Consider the following 15029-nt stretch of genomic DNA (forward strand, 5'->3'; position numbering starts at 1 on the left):
CCCTACCCCTGGTCTAATATGTACTTTCTGACACACATTGTTAATGAAATACAGGCATAATGCAATCCTGAGCTGAACCTGGAAGTGACATGTTTACTGTTCTACTGTGGTGTGGGAAATCAGGCTACGTGAAATACATCTGGGACCTTGTGAGCCACTTTTAATTTGTTTAATGTCAGGTACAGTTGTTATAAATGTCACGTCCCATTGTTCTCCTCCTTAACATTCTGACAACAATCACAATATTTTTTTCTGATACCTAACAAGGAATCACATTTCATTTTTATAAATTAGTTAACAAAGCATTGAACTCTAAGGAAAATCTGCCAAAAGTATATTGCCATGGTGAATTTTGAGCTTACAAAAACCCGTAAAACTATTATACTCATAGGCAAACCAGTCAAAAGTATAAAAACTAACTAAAACCATGCTTGTATTAGATCTGGAATTGCACCTTTCATATGCAGTTTGTAGCTGTATCTAAAAACAGCCATCCTAAGGGACCATATTATGAAATGACAACATTTATAAGAAATTGTCTTTACACAGATAAACTTTTACAAATGTTTAAAAATCACTTCCAAAATAATGTAAAAATTTGCAGATTAGAGTCATTTTTGTCTGTGACTTGTGACTTCAGATGTCCCTTTCTTTTAATCTATAGTACCAAGAAACATTCACGTTTCCTATTAAAAATAAGATCAGGCTTGTGGTTCTGTGGTGTATAGAACCAGAAATATGGGCACTAAAAGTAATAGGTAGGAACTGGATCTTTATCTGAAACTCACATTTCTAACTAGGTCTCTAATTTCCAATATATCTGGTTCTTTAACTTAGAGAACCACGAGCCTGATGCAATCTAAAATATGAGATTCTTATCTTTATTATGGCACCTAACACATGTTTATAGGTGCTAGAGAGCAATGGAGCTATATGCTGGGGCTGGTCCTTTTAAGAGTTTCCCTGGTAAAATTGGTGGACATGATGTAGGATTAGAGGTAGCAGCCTGCATCTATGTATTTAAAGACTTCAGACATGTAGGGGGCCAGCAATATCTCCACAGCCTGGGGCCCATGATAGTCTTAATCTGCCACTGCTAGAGAGCCAAATATTTGAGCATCTGAATTGATACATGCCCTTCAGCCTCTAAAGGTGACTTGTCTCAGGCAAAAGTAGAATTTTCTCCACTCATTTTCACATGCTTTTTTTTTTTAAAGGTAAACTGGCAAGATTTTAAAGAAAGAATTCAAGAAAGCATATTTTATGCCCTACCTGAAAGTGCTGGTAATGTAAAAATGATTTAATGGGGTAATTTATGGTGAGAGATAACCCAAAGTTATCTTTAGTCCTCTATCATTCCAATAAGAGTTCTCTAGAAACATAACAGAAAGGGGTTTGATGTCTTTCTATATGTGGTATTTTCTGTGCTTTTAAGTGAATGGGCCTGAGTTGTAATACAAAGCACATCTGCTGTTCTAGGTACAGAAGTATAAATGATCGCTTTATGTCACTAGTCTCAAACAATTCCTTTAAGTGTTAAGGAGGTCTCTCTTTTCATGAGCAATGTGGCCAAAACAAAAGAACAAAACGGGTCATAAATCTTATCTCTGTTTGCTTTGGCTGGTTTTTGTCGATCTTTTTTCCATCCGCTTCTTTGATAATTTATCAATCTAACGTTTTCCTTGTGTTAAAAAGATTTTTTTTCCCAGATCTCGTCTTGCGAAATTTGTTACAAATGTCTCAAAAATGTCACACAAATGTCTCAAGTCACTTCTTTCCATTTTCTAAGATTTCCTTAAGTAGGGTTTTGTCTGAAGTTTTTTTTGCACCAAAAAATGTCACAAACTTGTAATAATTTAATAACATAAATGTCATGAACGACATTTAGCACTTCTGGAATAAAAGATAAATGTGTCTTACTGACTGTATGACAAATGTCCGGGGGAATTCAGTGAACATTTCAAAAAGTCCCCAAAAAAGCGCAAATGCATAGCGCCAAAGAAAGATAAATGTCCCCCTTTGTCTTACAGTAAGTGTCGAATATGTCATGTTTATGAGTATTTTTTAGAGTGATTGAACATATTTATTCCAAAAAACATGGAAAACATTCATTCTAAATATATATTATGTGTGACTATATAACTTTAAACCATGCAGCCCCCACATTTATATTCTACAGATTCATGTTCTGCAAATGGCTTCTATTTCTCCACGGAGAAGTCTTATTTACTTTATAATAACATGTTACTTTCTTTTACTTGCCTTTTTGTAGTTGCTTGGGCACAGGATAGAAAACATTTGTATTAAAGAACATGCCAATTACTTTTTTGTGATAACATACTGCTTTAAAACTCTTAAAGGCAAAATAAATCCTTCTTCTCTATTTAGTTTTGTGTGCCATTTGTGGCATGTTATGGAGATTTGTGTTTCACAAGCGTTAACTTTTTCAATCAATTTTTATTGCATAATAAGATAGAATAAACTAAGCTTTAAAGGCAAGGAATTCATGTATATATTTTTACAAGAGGAATGTCAAGGAAATAATCCAGGCAAATGTTACATAAAGGAATAATTTTGACCTTGGAGATCTCAATACAAAGAAACAACCTCATTTTCAAAATGCTATTACCATTCAATAAAGCCCAGGAATGAATGGTTATTAACCTCTTAATCACCACCTGAGTTTGGCATTGCAATTTGTAAACAGTTCAGTTCAACAGTGTTTTTCCAGTATAGTGATGCAAAACTTAAAACATTCTCACTAGATACAAATTTCTAAATCATTCAATGCAGAATGCATCCATTTCCAAATAGTATAGGACAGTGGTGGCGAACCTATTGCACGGGTGCCAGAGGTGGCACTCAGAGCACTTTCTGTGGGCACCTGGGCCATCGCACCAGGCAGGACTCAAAGAATCTTCCTGCAGTTCCAAGCAACTTAAAAGGTGCTGCTTTCAATCATATATTAAAGTGATACTTACTTTGCTACTTGGGAGTTTAGAATGAGAAGACAGGGCCGAATTATCTTTGGAGGACCTTCTGCTGGCCCCACAATTCTCTGTGTACAGAGGTATACTGGAAAGAAGCTAAAATGATGCCTCAGGAGGCCAATATGGTTGAACGTTGTTGAAGAACAGGGAACAATAAGTTACTGCTTTCATTTTTGGTTGGCACTTCGCAATAAATAAGGGGGGGTTTGGGTTGAAGTTTGGGCACTCGGCGCTAAAAGGTTCACCATCACTGGTATAGGATAACAGTGCAGTGATCGGTTGGGGAAATGATTGAGATAAGATATTCATGGCCTTTCTTTTAATCAGACGACAAATTTAATTCTTGACCAAAACCTTAAGGGACACTAACTCTTCCACAATGTCACCAAATCTGTATAATATATTACTCCAACTTATTGAAAACGGAAATGTTATGGTATATTCACATAAAGTAGATAAGCAGTGTGCCATTCAAAAAAATCACAATCACATATTTGATCTTGACTCCACCCTGTTGTTTAATATTTTCCTACACCAGCAGGGATGTAAAGGGTTTGCTCCAAATTTTACAACTTTTTGTGACTCCATAAATCAAGTTCAACACTCGAAAACGGTTGCAGAGAAGTTTGCTGGGTGTGTGAAAAAGTCAAATATTTTTGCAGAAATCTGCCAATGTGCCCTAAAAAAATTGGAAACATAGAAAAAATAAGAAGAAACAAAGATAAATGACCATTAAGGAGATGTAAACTTTCTTTGACATTTGCATACAAAGCAATAGCAAAATGCATTAGCCAGATTGTCAAAGTAACAGGGGATAACAGGTCAAAGAGCTTCATGTATGTAACTAACTTAAAGGGGACCCGTCACCACTATTTTCACAAATACAGGTAGTGACAGGTATCTATAGAGCTCTAGTAACTATTTGACACCCTGCTTGTAGCTAAAAATGATTCCCCTGAGATTCCCATATATTGAACTTTATAGTTTGACCTGGTAACTAAGCAAGGCTACAGCGAGTCCAGGTGGGCGTGGCCTCCTCGGGCTGAATCCAGCAGCTTCTCTCCATCCTTATTGCTGTATGCTGCTATAATGTCATGTGACCAGGGTGACATCATCACAGGTCCTATAGCTTTTGTAGCATTAGGAACTGTACACTAAGTTACATATATGTCATGAAATAACAGCATATTTTATCACATGAAATCACAGCAGCCTGCATGGAGAGGAGTAGAAGTCCATGGTGGATGCTAAGATTGTTTTATATGGTCAGACATGTACATGGGGTACAATTTTCATATTAAGTAGCTTAAGGACCTTTGATGATGTCACCCTGGTCACATGACATTAGGCCATGCCCCCTGGACACGCTCCAAGGCTGCATAGATACCAGGCAAGATTATAACTCTGATTTTATGGGGATCTGAGGGAAACTACTTTTAGCTACAAGCAGGGTGTCAGATAGTTACTAGAGCTCTATAGAAACCTGTCACTACCTGTATTTGTGAAAATAGTGGTGACGGGTTCCCTTTAAAGAGAACCAGTCACCCTAAAAAAAATGCTCTAGGAGCTGCTTACTAAAGCACTACCCTCCCACCTCCTAGCTCTACCCCAGTATTAGTAGTGTTAAACTTCTAACTTTATTGGAACCTTACACTAGCGAACACTGCACTGCCATACCCTCAAAACGCCAGACCAAGCTTAAAGCAGTCCGCCGTAATCATGTGGGGTGGTACGAGGAGGCGGCAGTCACCGCCGGCCTATGGCATGGGAGGGGCGGTCTGGGGAAGAAGCGGAGAGGGGGACACCTTGGACCGCCTCCTCCTGAATACACAGGACCGCTGTAAGCTTGGTGCGGCATTCTGAGGGTATGGCAGTGCAGTAGGTTCCGATAAAGCTAGCAGTTTACCACTGCTAACACTGGAGTAGCGCTAGGAGCTTCTTACAATAGAATGCAGCTCCTAGAGTGTTTTTTTAGGGTGACAGGTCCTCTTTATTATTAATATATATTCAGAACTATATCTATACATTTTACATAATCTATACATCATAAAGGATGGATTAATGTAGTTTTATTACTTCCCGGTTTCAAATGTATTATTTTTTCGTACATAGCGGGTTTGAATTGCTGAATTTTTTTTAACAAACATGAATAATGCTGTGAGCAAGTGTGCATTTGTTTCTGCTGCTCTAGTGAGTGAAAATCCCACTATACCATGATTCACAACTGGGATAGCTTGTTATGCTATCGCTATGTCCTCTCCATCTTTGCTCTAATTATGACAGGAACAAAACAGCAACACATTTCCCAATATAAAATGTTATATTTGTCAATATATCTTTACTCCCTTGTTGAGCAATTATCCTCCGTAAACACACCAGAATCAGACATGCTGTTTTGTGGCTTGTTCTGAATTAATTCTGGAGACAGGTTAGAGGTAGTTTTTTTGCCAGAAAATGATGTTTAAAAAAAATAACATTAATAATCCAGCATTATTATCTTGCTGTTCCTGCAGGGTACAGTTATACTGGCTATAATGTCTGCACGACTTTAAGTACATGGTAGACCAGCAGGGTTAATGAAGAGCTTAAAATAATCAGTAGTAATGAAAACTCACAAGGAAATTAATTAGAATGCATTGAGAAGTCAGTTATGCTTTCCTGCTGACCTACTGACACTTGATAAATATTCCAAGGGCAGCAAATTGAATACCACAATATTTTTTTTTTCATTAGTAACAAAAAAATATTGTCCTGCAAAGAAGGATACGGCTCAGTGAATCATGATATAAAGAACTATACAGGGAATAGATGCAGACTGACATAGCATATACTATTCTTGATCCACTATGAACCCCAACACAAGGGGACCTGTCAGCAGAAATTGACCTAATAAACCAGTCAGTTTGTTGTCACTTTAATGAAAGAAACATTATCTGGAAGATGTTGTACACACTAGATGATATTTCTTTCATGGTCCAGTGTGGTGGCATCATACAGACAATGAACTTTGAAATGAGATGTAAAATGGTGGCTTAAAGTAAAGGAGAAGGAGGGCTTAGCAATAAAGTCAAGCCCTCCCTGCCCCAAAATACCATCTTTACTGTAACTAATGTCCTTCACCCAGAAACACCATAAATGCTCTCCAAAGTCTAGGTGACTCAGAGGGCACGCTCTGAGGTGGGGAAAGCTTGACTTTAGTGCCGAACCCTCCTCCTCCATATTGTTGCTTGACAACATGATGACAGGTTCCTTTTAAAAGGCTTATGACATTACTAATCCATCATAGTGAAAAGTGCAGTTACTTGGCTTATGACAGCCAGTCATGGACTGTAATGAAGAAAAATCTGATTGAAGCTGTTTAACCAAGCATCTAAGTAGATTCTGAAGCAAGGTACATTTAATAAAAAAAAATGACTTTTCTAACTGTTGTGCTATTTGTCACATATACTGGACGGTCCAAAAATAAACATGACTTTCTTAACTTATAAACAGCCCATTTTTGAGATAACTTAATTAGTTAATGCACTTATGTGCTACATCTGTATACATAAAAGAAATCAACCACTGCTGAAGAACAGGAACATTCTGTTTGCAGAGAACTGTAAAATACTTTTATACATCCCCCCTATATGCATAATTATGCACGCCTCTCACAGCTCCAGCCAGGTCTCGTACATGGAAATGGGAGAGAGGTGGAGAGAAGTGCCCCTCGAGCTGCAAGTGAGCCCGAGTTGTTCTCTGCTTCCCGCCTGCACACACGGGTTGCCACGTGCAGGGATTATAAAAGTATTATTTTCTGCAAACAGAATGTTCCTGCTCTTCAGCTTTACAAGTTCTTCACTAGGAGCACCGCAGCACTATGTAAGTGATATCTAGAAGCTTGATGTTCAGACTAAGGGAAATAAACACAGAGGAGCAACTAACAAGGACCACTCCCAATTGGCCACAGAATGCAAACAAAACCAAAAAGAAGTTAGTGCTCTACTCCAAATTTGCAAATCAATCCGAATTTGATCCACAGAACAGTCTCACCAGCTTTCGAAATGGTTAAAAATAGATGAGTTCCTCGGAAATTCCTCCTGGCTTTCTGTGAATTTCCTGCAGTAGTCTCGATAGTGGACCTCGTTCCATGAAGATCCCGTGCTGGAAATTTGGTACAGTGCGGATTACCGGGGTAAACAAGAAAAAATGTTTTATTATCTTATACTCAGAAAAGTACGTTTATAAAAGCGTGCAGCACATAAAAGTCCATACGAACGCCAAACAGTTTGCCCGACCTAGGTTTCGCCCACTCTGGCTTCTTCCGGGGCTTCTATTCTGGCTTCTATGTAAGTGATCACTGCTCACGACCACTGAAGACCAGAGATTGATTTCCTTCAAACTAGTTATCAAATCCACACTTAATTGAAATCCACAATCAGAATCAGGTAATATAAAGCAGTCTCACTTAAATGTTGCTGTGTGTTCTAAATTTTAAATAGGGGGGGGCAATAAGATGATAATTGTGCTGGAATACTGTCCTAGGTTTAATAGGACAAAAGCTACTTTAAACTCAATCTGGGATATATGTTTGCTATGTAGTATAACCATTGACCAGAAAACCTAACCATACACATATGAAATCATACCCATTAAATTGTATGTAAACCGATTTAATTCTATTTAATAACTAACTATACAGTGGACCTTGCACAACCAAAGGAGTCAAACTTATGCCAAAACACAATATATAAGTTCATGTAATACAAAGAAGCAGTCAGGCAGTTATAGTATATATGTAATAAATCTTTATTCAAGCAAAAATGACCTCCGACAAGGAGATGGGGAACACAATAAAAACAATTAAAAATGTACAAAGTACATTTACCATACAAATAGTTGGCTCAACCATGTAAGGTTGACCAACAGAACACCTCCTCTAACAATGGACAATATCCAAACCACTCCTGCTGGAGACTTCCTCAGATGCTGGAGACTTCTACCCCTGAGGAAGTCTCCAGCAGGAGACGGAAAGCATGGGGTGCCCCCCACCTCCTCTATAGTCACTGAACCACACTGGTGATTTACTATGTTGACGCTGACCTGTGTACCTTTGACTATCACACTGACTTGTAATGTATGAGAGCACTTTTTACTTCAGTGACCTGCAGTTTTCCATGTCCTAATAACTTTTGCTGAATATTCCTTACGTACAGGCTTATGCAGCTCATATATTTATTGGATAGTGGCTGGTATTTTTTCATATGATTTATTTTACCTACCCATTACTAGGGGTGGTTTGGATATTATCCATTGTTAGAGGAGGTGTTCAACTATTTGTATGGTAAATGTACTTTGTAGATTTTTAATAGTTTTTATTGTGTTCACCATCTCCTTGTCAATTTTCTCCTTGGTAATTTTTTGCTTGAATAAAGATTTATTACATATATACTATAACTGCCTCATGACACACTTCCTGCTTCTTTGTATTATATATGTAATAACTGTTATCATTAAAATAATACAGGTAAAAAAAACACCAACAAATATTTTTGATTGCACCAATGACTCCTTAGATGTTCCTAATACAAGTCCCATATCAACAGTTAAGATATATGTGGTGAGATCTCATTTCAGTGGAACATGTTTGTAATGATAATAATACACCTCTACTGTATAATAGAACAAGACACATAAGAAATCCTCATCATGGAATAAGAAAATGCAGCACTTCTTACCACTCGCGTTAGTCTTAGACTGCATGTGACTCCGGCGATATGGAATATTGACAAGTAGGTTCCGTAAATTAAGTTACAGGTTTGTGCGTGTGCAGCTGGATAGTTGATGTAAAATGTAAGTCCATGTTTCACCTCCAATATATGATAACACTGGCATGGCATGTAACTTGTATAAGGAGGCAGTATCTATAGTGGATCTTGTAGCGATCTTGTTTAGCTCAGCACATATAATACTGCATATAATAGAATAGTAGTATTATATGCATTTTGAAGGCTCTGCCTCTTTCTTCATGAGCAACAGGTCTGCTAGAGCTGTAGAGTAGAACCTTTTTATACTCTCCTTGAGATAAATGCAAAAGATGGAGAAGTGGAGATGGTGCAATCTCATATGTCTCCCGTAAATTTTGAAATTTTGTGTGGATTTTTATATATAATATTTATAAACATATGTAAATGGTTACATGGAATGTAACATCTAAATGTATAATGTACATCTGTTCTACAATGTGTTGACCGCCATTGCTGTGCATGGCTGCCATCATGGGGTTTCGGGACTGCAGTCCCGGGCCCGGCCACTAGATGGTCACTACATGGGGCCTAAGATGCAGTACAACTCCCAGCCCTCAATCAGTGCCATGTGCGTCTAAGAAATTATTTTATTTTTTTATTTAAAAAAATAAATAAAATTATCACTCACCTACTGGAGTGTGCTGGGCAACCTATCTACTGGGGGGGGGGTTGTTCACAAACAGAGCATATAAACACTGCAAACAGATTTATTAAAGGCCAAAGCCACTTTAATAAATAGAATGAGGCAGTCAGCCTAATGATAAATGTCCCAATTAAAGTCCTTCCTGAATATGCTACTCTATATAAAATGATAAAACATATTATGGACATAACATGGTGGAGGCATTCAGGAATGTCAGACTATGTGGATACAAAATTGTAACCCCCCAGCTATTATTCCAGTAAAAGCAGGATATTCACATTATAGATACATCACATATGTATTAGTCATGGAATATTTTGTGTTGCTGTATTACAAAGATCTTCTAATGTTCTGGTTAGTAGGGTTTCTTTGAATACATAACAGTCAGTAATGCACAGTATGAATGTGCGCCTTATTTTTATGTCAGGTGCTTAACAATGTAAGAACGAAAATTAGTAGATTGTCTGCAAGGAACATAACCAAGATAGCAGCATGTAAGTAAAGCTGGAATTAACAAAGAAACCTCAAGCCTTGATGTAGCTTTCAACTTTTTCAACCTCCCTTTTTATTTCCTTGCCTTTTTCTCTATGTGGAAATGGTACTGAAAAAGAAATTGTCCACACTTAATGATTATTCTTAACATAGTCTTGTGGCTCTGCACAACTCAATTACTGACAAGGCCCAAGTGCTAGATAAAGATGCTGAGAGGAATTTGAGCAAACAAACCAAAATGAAAAACAACAAAATGAGAGAGCAGCAGGTTCCATTGACTTTCTTCAAGGAAAATGCTTTGTGGCAAGATTATTGGGAAGCAATAAGTTGGTTATTATCCTCAGACTGCAGGAAGTCTCTAAGCAGCTGAACTGCTGCTGCAGCATCTATATGTCAGACACTAAAGTAAGATTGTTCTAGGCTTCAACTGGATAGGTAATGGTTTAATAAAGAGCAATAGGTGTAAACCAGGGGAAATAATGCTCAATAAACAGTAAAAATAGGTTGGCCCTGTTTAAATAAGCATAAGGCACAATTCACATTTGTGTTAGAAGCTTTATAAGAGGCCTCAGTTACAGGTTCAATTGAAAATTATAGGTCCCATGATGAAAAGGGTTATAGATAGAGATGAGCGAACATGCTCGTCCGAGCTTGATGCTCGGTCGAGCATTAGGGTACTCGAAACTGCTCGTTACTCGGACGAATACTTCGCCCGCTCGAGAAAATGGCAGCTCCCGCCGTTTTGCTTTTTGGCGGCCAGAAACAGAGCCAATCACAAGCCAGGAGACTCTGCACTCCACCCAGCATGACGTGGTACCCTTACACGTCGATAGCAGTGGTTGGCTGGCCAGATCAGGTGACCCTGGGATAGACTAGCCGCTGGCCGCGCTGCTCGGATCATTCTGTCTCTGGATGCCGCTAGGGAGAGAGCTGCTGCTGGTCAGGGAAAGCGTTAGGGTGTTCTATTAGCTTACTGTTAGGCAGGAGTGATTCTCAAAGAACCCAACAGCCCTTCTTAGGGCTACAATAACGTTCTACTTTTTTTATTTTAATTTGCATCTTTTACCATTTTGAGAGGAATTAGCAGGGGGACTTGCTACCGTTGTGTTTAGCTCTTAGTGGCACACATATCCATAGCAAAGACCGAAGTGGGAAAATTCAGTAGGGGTTGGATTTCTATTAGGCAATAACTCAGTGTCATCTCATCTGGCATAGTAGTGTGCTTCCTTTGATACTTGGCTAGAAAATAGCCATAGGAGAATACAAACAGCTTCTTGAAGCCTACAGTAGCGTTCTATATATTTGATTTCTGGTTGATCTGCTGGTGGCTGTAGTTTCTGCAGTGCATGTACTTGCCAATTCTGAGCAATTTGTAGTGAGACTTGCGACCGCTGTGTTCTGCGCTTAGTGGCGCACATATCCATAGCAAAGGCCGAAGTGGCAAAATTCAGTAGGGGTTGGATTTCTATTAGGCAATAACTCAGTGTCATCTCATCTGGCATAGTAGTGTGCTTCCTTTGATACTTGGCTAGAAAATAGCCATAGGAGAATACAAACAGCTTCTTGAAGCCTACAGTAGCGTTCTATATATTTGATTTCTGGTTGATCTGCTGGTGGCTGTAGTTTCTGCAGTGCATGTACTTGCCAATTCTGAGCAATTTGTAGTGAGACTTGCGACCGCTGTGTTCTGCGCTTAGTGGCGCACATATCCATAGCAAAGGCCGAAGTGGCAAAATTCAGTAGGGGTTGGATTTCTATTAGGCAATAACTCAGTGTCATCTCATCTGGCATAGTAGTGTGCTTCCTTTGATACTTGGCTAGAAAATAGCCAGAGGAGAATACAAACAGCTTCTTGAAGCCTACAGTAGCGTTCTATATATTTGATTTCTGGTTGATCTGCTGGTGGCTGTAGTTTCTGCAGTGCATGTACTTGCCAATTCTGAGCAATTTGTAGTGAGACTTGCGACCGCTGTGTTCTGCGCTTAGTGGCGCACATATCCATAGCAAAGGCCGAAGTGGCAAAATTCAGTAGGGGTTGGATTTCTATTAGGCAATAACTCAGTGTCATCTCATCTGGCATAGTAGTGTGCTTCCTTTGATACTTGGCTAGAAAATAGCCATAGGAGAATACAAACAGCTTCTTGAAGCCTACAGTAGCGTTCTATATATTTGATTTCTGGTTGATCTGCTGGTGGCTGTAGTTTCTGCAGTGCATGTACTTGCCAATTCTGAGCAATTTGTAGTGAGACTTGCGACCGCTGTGTTCTGCGCTTAGTGGCGCACATATCCATAGCAAAGGCCGAAGTGGCAAAATTCAGTAGGGGTTGGATTTCTATTAGGCAATAACTCAGTGTCATCTCATCTGGCATAGTAGTGTGCTTCCTTTGATACTTGGCTAGAAAATAGCCAGAGGAGAATACAAACAGCTTCTTGAAGCCTACAGTAGCGTTCTATATATTTGATTTCTGGTTGATCTGCTGGTGGCTGTAGTTTCTGCAGTGCATGTACTTGCCAATTCTGAGCAATTTGTAGTGAGACTTGCGACCGCTGTGTTCTGCGCTTAGTGGCGCACATATCCATAGCAAAGGCCGAAGTGGCAAAATTCAGTAGGGGTTGGATTTCTATTAGGCAATAACTCAGTGTCATCTCATCTGGCATAGTAGTGTGCTTCCTTTGATACTTGGCTAGAAAATAGCCAGAGGAGAATACAAACAGCTTCTTGAAGCCTACAGTAGCGTTCTATATATTTGATTTCTGGTTGATCTGCTGGTGGCTGTAGTTTCTGCAGTGCATGTACTTGCCAATTCTGAGCAATTTGTAGTGAGACTTGCGACCGCTGTGTTCTGCGCTTAGTGGCGCACATATCCATAGCAAAGGCCGAAGTGGCAAAATTCAGTAGGGGTTGGATTTCTATTAGGCAATAACTCAGTGTCATCTCATCTGGCATAGTAGTGTGCTTCCTTTGATACTTGGCTAGAAAATAGCCATAGGAGAATACAAACAGCTTCTTGAAGCCTACAGTAGCGTTCTATATATTTGATTTCTGGTTGATCTGCTGGTGGCTGTAGTTTCTGCAGTGCATGTACTTGCCAATTCTGAGCAATTTGTAGTGAGACTTGCGACCGCTGTGTTCTGCGCTTAGTGGCGCACATATCCATAGCAAAGGCCGAAGTGGCAAAATTCAGTAGGGGTTGGATTTCTATTAGGCAATAACTCAGTGTCATCTCATCTGGCATAGTAGTGTGCTTCCTTTGATACTTGGCTAGAAAATAGCCAGAGGAGAATACAAACAGCTTCTTGAAGCCTACAGTAGCGTTCTATATATTTGATTTCTGGTTGATCTGCTGGTGGCTGTAGTTTCTGCAGTGCATGTACTTGCCAATTCTGAGCAATTTGTAGTGAGACTTGCGACCGCTGTGTTCTGCGCTTAGTGGCGCACATATCCATAGCAAAGGCCGAAGTGGCAAAATTCAGTAGGGGTTGGATTTCTATTAGGCAATAACTCAGTGTCATCTCATCTGGCATAGTAGTGTGCTTCCTTTGATACTTGGCTAGAAAATAGCCAGAGGAGAATACAAACAGCTTCTTGAAGCCTACAGTAGCGTTCTATATATTTGATTTCTGGTTGATCTGCTGGTGGCTGTAGTTTCTGCAGTGCATGTACTTGCCAATTCTGAGCAATTTGTAGTGAGACTTGCGACCGCTGTGTTCTGCGCTTAGTGGCGCACATATCCATAGCAAAGGCCGAAGTGGCAAAATTCAGTAGGGGTTGGATTTCTATTAGGCAATAACTCAGTGTCATCTCATCTGGCATAGTAGTGTGCTTCCTTTGATACTTGGCTAGAAAATAGCCAGAGGAGAATACAAACAGCTTCTTGAAGCCTACAGTAGCGTTCTATATATTTGATTTCTGGTTGATCTGCTGGTGGCTGTAGTTTCTGCAGTGCATGTACTTGCCAATTCTGAGCAATTTGTAATGAGACTTGCGACCGCTGTGTTCTGCGCTTAGTGGCGCACATATCCATAGCAAAGGCCGAAGTGGCAAAATTCAGTAGGGGTTGGATTTCTATTAGGCAATAACTCAGTGTCATCTCATCTGGCATAGTAGTGTGCTTCCTTTGATACTTGGCTAGAAAATAGCCAGAGGAGAATACAAACAGCTTCTTGAAGCCTACAGTAGCGTTCTATATATTTGATTTCTGGTTGATCTGCTGGTGGCTGTAGTTTCTGCAGTGCATGTACTTGCCAATTCTGAGCAATTTGTAGTGAGACTTGCGACCGCTGTGTTCTGCGCTTAGTGGCGCACATATCCATAGCAAAGGCCGAAGTGGCAAAATTCAGTAGGGGTTGGATTTCTATTAGGCAATAACTCAGTGTCATCTCATCTGGCATAGTAGTGTGCTTCCTTTGATACTTGGCTAGAAAATAGCCAGAGGAGAATACAAACAGCTTCTTGAAGCCTACAGTAGCGTTCTATATATTTGATTTCTGGTTGATCTGCTGGTGGCTGTAGTTTCTGCAGTGCATGTACTTGCCAATTCTGAGCAATTTGTAGTGAGACTTGCGACCGCTGTGTTCTGCGCTTAGTGGCGCACATATCCATAGCAAAGGCCGAAGTGGCAAAATTCAGTAGGGGTTGGATTTCTATTAGGCAATAACTCAGTGTCATCTCATCTGGCATAGTAGTGTGCTTCCTTTGATACTTGGCTAGAAAATAGCCAGAGGAGAATACAAACAGCTTCTTGAAGCCTACAGTAGCGTTCTATATATTTGATTTCTGGTTGATCTGCTGGTGGCTGTAGTTTCTGCAGTGCATGTACTTGCCAATTCTGAGCAATTTGTAGTGAGACTTGCGACCGCTGTGTTCTGCGCTTAGTGGCGCACATATCCATAGCAAAGGCCGAAGTGGCAAAATTCAGTAGGGGTTGGATTTCTATTAGGCAATAACTCAGTGTCATCTCATCTGGCATAGTAGTGTGCTTCCTTTGATACTTGGCTAGAAAATAGCCAGAGGAGAATACAAACAGCTTCTTGAAGCCTACAGTAGCGTTCTATATATTTGATTTCTGGTTGATCTGCTGGTGGCTGTAGTTTCTGCAGTGCATGTACTTGCCAATT

General features: G+C 39.6%; 1 long non-coding RNA gene across 1 annotated transcript; it reads right to left on the minus strand.

Moving 5' to 3' along the window:
- Positions 1 to 3575: 3575 nt before the first annotated feature.
- On the minus strand, positions 3576 to 8988 carry LOC140120473 (uncharacterized). Its single transcript, XR_011853817.1, has 3 exons — positions 8708 to 8988; positions 7023 to 7133; positions 3576 to 3669 (listed from the first exon to the last, which is right to left on the minus strand). It is a non-coding gene; the product is annotated as an uncharacterized lncRNA (long non-coding RNA).
- Between the last annotated feature and the right edge of the window lie 6041 nt (positions 8989 to 15029).

Source organism: Engystomops pustulosus, chromosome 3 (genome assembly GCF_040894005.1).
Source record: "Engystomops pustulosus chromosome 3, aEngPut4.maternal, whole genome shotgun sequence".
NCBI lineage: Eukaryota > Metazoa > Chordata > Amphibia > Anura > Leptodactylidae > Engystomops > Engystomops pustulosus.